Raw genomic sequence first — 7,540 nt, 5'->3', positions numbered from 1 at the left:
TCGATGGTGCATTGGTAACTGTGTTACCCGAATATGTTCCACAGATGCAAACTTCACACGACGTTCATGAATTTACAGACAAATCTTGAAACTGAATTTGAGATTAAATCGCAGATATTAATTTATGGCAGGAAATTAAAAAAACTCGATGAAGTAATTTCGGAATAGATATACTTGAAGCATTGGACAATTTAAGTGTCACTAAATGGAAAAGCCAAAGTTTCTGATTTGATCTATTTTCTGACGGTAACCTTAAAATAGACGCGTCGATCACACATCTTATTCACGTTCATTGTCTCAAACTTTGGTATTGAAAATAGATTAATACCCAAAACACGATCAATTAATTCGGCGAACCGGTAGCCCGTAAGACCGGCAGAATTATCCCATTCAGCGCAACGAGTCTGTTCCGCCATTCGACCATAGCTGATCAATTTCCTCCATCAACCTCATTCTCCTGCATTCACCACGAAAACTGTAACTCCCTTACTAATCACGAGCCGATCAACCATCGCTTTACAATACCCAATGACATGGCCTTCGCAGCCGGTTCTGGCAATGAATATCACAGATTCACCACCCTCTGGTTAAGATTCTTCCTCGTATTCATTCTAAAGGCACGTTGTTTTATTCTGAGACTGTACCTCATGTCGTTAATCACTCCCACAACTGGAATCATCCTCTCCATTTCCACTATCTACGCCTTTTATTGTTCGATAGGTTTCAAATGGATCCTCCTATCCATCTAAACTCCAGCGGATACAGACCAGAGGCATCATACGCTCCTCAAACATAACCCAATCATCGCCAGGATCATTCCTGTAAACCTATTCTAGACCCGCTCCAAAGCCAACCCGTCCTTTCACAGATATGGAGCCAAGAATATTCCATCTTTAACTTGACCAACTCCTTATAAAGCCATAGCATTATATTCTTATTTTTTATATATACTGCTTTCGAGATGAATTCTAACATTGCATTTTCCTTCTTTTTTTCCGACTCGACCTGCAAATTAACCTTTTGGGATTACTTCCCCGGCAATCTCAAGTATCCGATTTCTGACCTCTCTCCATTTAGAAAACAGTCTACGCCTTTATTCCTTCAACCACAGTTCATGGCCGTAAAGAATGCTATAGCGTACTCCATTAGCGACGTATTTGCTCATTCTACCAACCTGTCCCAGTCCTTCTGCAAACACCCGGCTTTCTCAACACTACATGCCCCATTCATCTATCTTATAACCATATAACCATATAACAATTACAGCACGGAAACAGGCCATCTCGGCCCTACAAGTCCGTGCCGAACAACTTTTTTCCCTTAGTCCCACCTGCCTGCACTCATACCATAACCCTCCATTCCCTTCTCATCCATATGCCTATCCAATTTAATTTTAAATGATACCAACGAACCTGCCGCCACCACTTCCACTGGAAGCTCATTCCACACCGCTACCACTCTCTGAGTAAAGAAGTTTCCCCTCGTGTTACCCCTAAACTTCTGTCCCTTAATTCTGAAGTCATGTCCTCGTGTTTGAATCTTCCCTATTCTCAAAGGGAAAAGCTTGATCACATCAACTCTGTCTATCCCTCTCATCATTTTAAAGACCTCTATCAAGTCCCCCCTTAACCTTCTGCGCTCCAAAGAATAAAGCCCTAACTTGTTCAACCTTTCTCTGTAACTTAGTTGCTGAAATCCAGGCAACATTCTAGTAAATCTCCTCTGTACTCTCTCTATTTTGTTGACATCTTTCCTATAATTGGGCGACCAAAATTGTACACCATACTCCAAATTTGGTCTCACCAATGCCTTGTACAATTTTAACATTACATCCCAGCTTCTATACTCAATGCTCTGATTTATAAAGGCTAGCATACCAAAAGCTTTCTTTACCACCCTATCTATATGAGATTCCACCTTCAAGGAACTATGCACGGTTATTCGCAGATCCCTCTGTTCAACTGTATTCTTCAATTCCGTACCATTTATCATGTACGTCCTATTTTGATTTGTCCTGCCAAGGTGTAACACCTCACATTTATCAGCATTAAACTCCATCTGCCATCTTTCAGCCCATTTTTCCAAATGGCCTAAATCACTCTGTAGACTTTGGAAATCCTCTTCATTATCCACAACACCCCCTATCTTGGTATCATCTGCATACTTACTAATCCAATTTACCACCCCTTCATCCAGATCATTGATGTACAAGACAAACAACAAAGGACCCAACACAGATCCCTGAGGCATCGCACTAGTCACCTGCCTCCAACCCGACAAACAGCCATCCACCATTACCCTCTGGCTTCTCCCATTCAGCCACTGCTGAATCCATCTTGCTATTCCTGCATTTATACCCAACAGTTTAACCTTCTTAACCAACCTTCCATGAGGAACCTTGTCAAAGGCCTTACTAAAATCCATATAGACAACATCCACTGCTTTACCCTCGTCAATTTCCCTAGTAACCTCTTCAAAAAATTCAAGAAGATTAGTCAAACATGACCTTCCAGGCACAAATCCATGTTGACTGTTCCTAATCAGACCCTGTTTATCCAGATGCTTATATATATTATCTCTAAGTATCTTTTCCATTAATTTGCCCACCACTGAAGTCAAACTAACAGGTCTATAATTGCTAGGTTTACTCTTAGAACCATTTTTAAACAATGGAACAACATGCGCAGTACGCCAATCCTCGGGGACTATTCCCGTTTCTAATGACATTTGAAATATTTCTGTCATAGCCCCGGCTATTTCTACACTAACTTCCCTCAATGTCCTAGGGAATATCCTGTCAGGACCTGGAGACTTATCCACCTTTATATGTTTCAAAAGTGTCAGTACTTCTTTTACTTTGAAACTCATAGTATTCATAACTACTCTACTCGTTTCCCTTACCTCACATAATTCAATATCCTTCTCCTTGGTGAATACCGAAGAAAAGAAATTGTTCAATATCTCCCCCATCTCTTTTGGCTCTGCAGATAACTGCCCACTCTGTTTCTCCAATGGACCAATTTTATCATCCAATCTTCTGATCATCCAATTGATTATTTACCAATCTTCTGATCATCCGCAAACTTATTTGATGGCCACAAAGCTATCAATTTCATGCCCGGATCAGTGAGAGTACTCTAAACGAAGATAAGGCATTGCAGCGACCATGAGCCACCTAATTCAACCATGAGCGATTGCCGCTCACATTCCCCAAATTTCCATAATGAGCTGGGTCCGATTCAAAACCAATCTTCTAAACGCATATATTAATTAGTTATAGCAGGTGCTGAATACGGATTAGGCGTTAAAACGGAATATACTTACGCGCACCACTTAAACATAGCTCTGAATCTAATGCCCCTGTAACTTAACTACAATCTATTTAATTGTAAGCATAATGATGTATTTGATCATAAATTCAGCATGCCAAACAGATTGAATATACAATCGTTATTATAAAATAAAAACCTTATCTCTCGCACAGTCACCTATTCACAAGCTCTCTCACAGATACAGACATAAACCTGACGTGTTGCCTGTTTGTGACTTAATTACACAAATGTCATCCTCGTTCACAAAACAGCTGACACGTTCTCCATGAATAAATGAGCTTCTATATACCCTACTCACTGTGAATAAAATATGAAGTGAAGAGCACCACATCCATTACTAAAAACGTTCCTTATCAATGTTTTCGCGAAGAAAGATACCTCAACGAGTCCTGAAAATTGTGCACTGACAAAGCAATTAAATTAAATCTCCATTCGATTCCAGGCAATATACAACATGCGCTGCTGTTATCACTCTCTCCTATATTTCACTATGAACAGCATAATTTGTAATATCACCTGACTGGTTGTCTTAACCTTGTGTCTGCGATTAACTAATCATCAATTAGATTAGGATTTATCTGGAAGATAAAGGACGTTAGCCACAGAATTAGGACCATCAAAACGCACTTGAATTCATCTGACAAGGCTTTACGCTCTCATTATCAAGCACAGGGTTTCTGAAAGTTTCACTTTCTCTCCCTCTCTTCTCTCACTGAAACGCACACACTTCACCAAAGATAATTCGCAAAATATATCTCCACCTCACCTCAGTCTTTGTGGTTTGGTCCGATTGCTCTAACTCCGTAATGAATATGTTTGTAAAATAACTGTCTGCAAATTCCTACGTGTTCTTTGTTCGCACGTGATTGGCTCAAAGGAGGAAAACATTGGCTGCGATCCTGAACGTCATACGTTTTGTCCTGATATCTGTTCGCTTTAATCAGTTTCCATGACGCGATTCTCGTCATTTATCATGTGAGTTATGCATGTGTTAGGGGACGACATGATTCCTTTGTATGTTGCCTAATTGCTGATATCGTTGTGCCAAGCATATTACTGCTTTGTCTACTCCACTGCGATATCTCCTCAAGGTATGCCTACTTTGAAGAAGTTCTCCTTCTCTCTCCGGAGACAGTTTCACAACCTCCTCCCTTGCTGTCTCCTCCCATCCCCCCGCCCTCGGGCTCCTCCTCCTCCTCCATTTTTCCTTCCTTCTCCCCCCCCCCCCCCCCCCCCCCCCCCCCCCCCCCCCCCCCCCCCCCCCCCCCCCCCCCCACCCCCCATCAGTCTGAAGAAGGGTTTCGGCCCGAAACGTCGCCTATTTCCTTCGCTCCATAGATGCTGCTGCACCCGCTGAGTTTCTCCAGCATTTTTGTGTACCTATTGCTGCACAGTACGGTTGCAAATGTGCGACCATAGATGCAGATTACGTTGTCCTCATATTCAACAGGATGCATTTGCAATGCCTTGCTCACATGAATTTCATAAGAATTGGCTGAAATGATTACACTCCCGATTTCAACGTCCTATGTAACACAGTTTCTACTTGCCGAGACAAAAATACTTCAGATGTCGAATATCTCGCAAAAAAAACTATTATCCGTGAGCCTGATATTGCATTTTGTTTAATTTACACCCTCAAGAATTTATCCTAGATATTCAGCTGTGTGAAGTACTACATTTTTTTTCTTATTCTTTAGAGGAGGGCTTTAATCAGTTTCCATGACGCGATTCTCGTCATTTATCATGTGAGTTATGCTATCAGTTCGGTTTCTATCAGTTCGGTTTAGTTTTATCTTGATAATGACATCATGTAATTCCGTCAAAGCTGACAAATAAATCAACGATAGTTTCTTACGAGATCTCCATTCTTTTGTCTATATTTGAACAGATTATTTTATACACAGGATACAAGAACAAAATACATGTCTGTTACATTTTATCTAGCGAAATTCCTAAATCGTGTAACAGTTGTTTCGGAAACAAACTATATAATTGCTAAAACCGGTTTAACCGGGTATTTGTTTACCAGGGCAGCAGAAATATAATTCATAGATTGTGGATTGACCTGCCCTGGTAAAATTGGACACATTTCACTGCGCTGCAAAACATTCAAGGTCGCATCATTTGAAATAGTGAAACATATAAATAGCAACTGCTGGGTGATATGAACCAGTATTCAGATTAGCTTTCAGAATCTGGCAAGATTTTAGAAAGTAAATAATTTTACTGATTCATTGATACCTTGCTGTTTGATGCAAGACTTGCGGACGATCAGTTCGCATAATAAACGTGACATTGTTAGAGCAGACCCTGGTATGATGGGGACGACTTATTTTCGTACCCAAAATAAAATTAACCTCTTTGTTCGCCAAGTTGTTATGTTATTCAGATCGAGTTCAATGCTCGTGGAAGCCGAATAGATTCATAATGATTGCAACCAACCCACGGATTACCATGTCGTGACCATGGCTATAGATGTTTCCAATTTAGTTCACGACACAAATGACGTGCCGTGCAATATCAAATTAATTAAAAGTACTGTGTACACAACGATATCCAACGGCACCAAAGAATAAACAGCTAACCGAGAAAATACCAAATTCGGCAAAAACTGCAGAGAATGTTGATATAATTGCTTTATTAAAACTCAATGAAAAGGATATGTAAACTACGTTTCTTCGAAAGAGCCTCGGGAATATGTAGGGGGGGGGGGGGGGGGGGAGATGTCGGGACACTGAAATGAATGACATGTTTCATATATCCAAATATTCAAAAAATCATTTCCCAGTTGTCATTCATAGATTGTCGATGGTAGGATGATCGACATCATTTCATCGTCTATAATATAAGAACTAAAAATATCAAAATAGAATGCGTTAAATTTTTGATATGCGGCAATATAAGTTATTACAAAACGATATAAATGCAAAAACCCTGCCAAAGTAAAAAATGTCACCTGGATTCATTGGATCACGTGACTGCTAATGTCGTTAGGTTTTTGAACTTTCAGTTCTTATTTCATCACATGTTTTGGTGAGATCTTCAATATACAATGTTCCTTCGTAGTTACAATACGCAATTTGCTCATAAAGGCAACGGTGAATAGTTTGTGGAGGGAATACGTTTGTCTTGCATTGCGAGGTGTACCACCTAATTTAAGTGTATGTCGTGCTCTCATTTGCACATATACAACTGAAGTTATAGATAGCGCAAGGATTGTAATGCCTGACTTGCAGGTATATGAATGTAAATCTAACAATTTACTTTGGATGTATATTGGCCAGTCAAATTTGTATTCACTGTGGCAAAAGGAGACATTAGGTTGCGTTGGCGGACAAAATTAAGGATAAATCCACTTAGATGTTGGCACTACATTAAGGAAGAGGTGGCAACTGGAGAAACAAGAGAAACCTTGAAATCCAAAGTGGATTCAGAAATCGGAGGAGCAAAGCGACATGGGAATGCAGATGCAGCATTCCTAAAGAGAAAGTTAGCAAGTTGACTCGGTAGTAAGGAAGGCAGATGTAAAGTTAGCATTTATTTCGAGACGATTAAAATACATATACTTGGATATGATGCAGAGGCTTTATAAGGCACTGGTCAGACCGCATTTGTATTATTTTGAGCTTCTGAGCCCCATATCTGATGCGGGAAAGTCTTTGCGTTGGAGAAAGTCCAGAGCAGGTTAACGAGAATGATGCCCGTATAGAATGGATGTGGAGAGGAGTTACCCACCAGAATGAGAATTTAGGACCAGAGGGCCCAACTCAGAATAAAAAGACGTGCCTGCAGATAGGAGATTAGAAGGATCTGTTTAGTCACTGGGTGGTGAATCTATGGAATCCGTTGCCACGGGTGGCTGTGAAGGGCGTTATTGACTATTTTTAAAGCGGGGATTGACAGTTACTTGAATAGTAAAGGGTATCAATGGATAAGGAGAGAGGGCTGCAGAATGAGGGTTATATGGCCTAATTCTGCTTCTGTGACATGAATTTAAGAAAGTGGTCATCCATTAGTGGAGCCATATGAGAACAGCTCAATGAATTTGCTCAATGGAAAGTTAACCTATCATATTCCCGCAGCAAAAAAATACACGAGGACGAGAGGACGTGCTGAAATTACAGGAGGATACCACGCATTAGAATCGCTAAGGTGATGAGTGTCCTAACCCGTAAGGGTGTTGATACATCTCCCAAGCTTCATCG

Source organism: Amblyraja radiata, chromosome 24, assembly GCF_010909765.2.
Source record: "Amblyraja radiata isolate CabotCenter1 chromosome 24, sAmbRad1.1.pri, whole genome shotgun sequence".
Classification (NCBI taxonomy): domain Eukaryota; kingdom Metazoa; phylum Chordata; class Chondrichthyes; order Rajiformes; family Rajidae; genus Amblyraja; species Amblyraja radiata.
Note: the sequence above shows the minus strand (reverse complement) of the source record.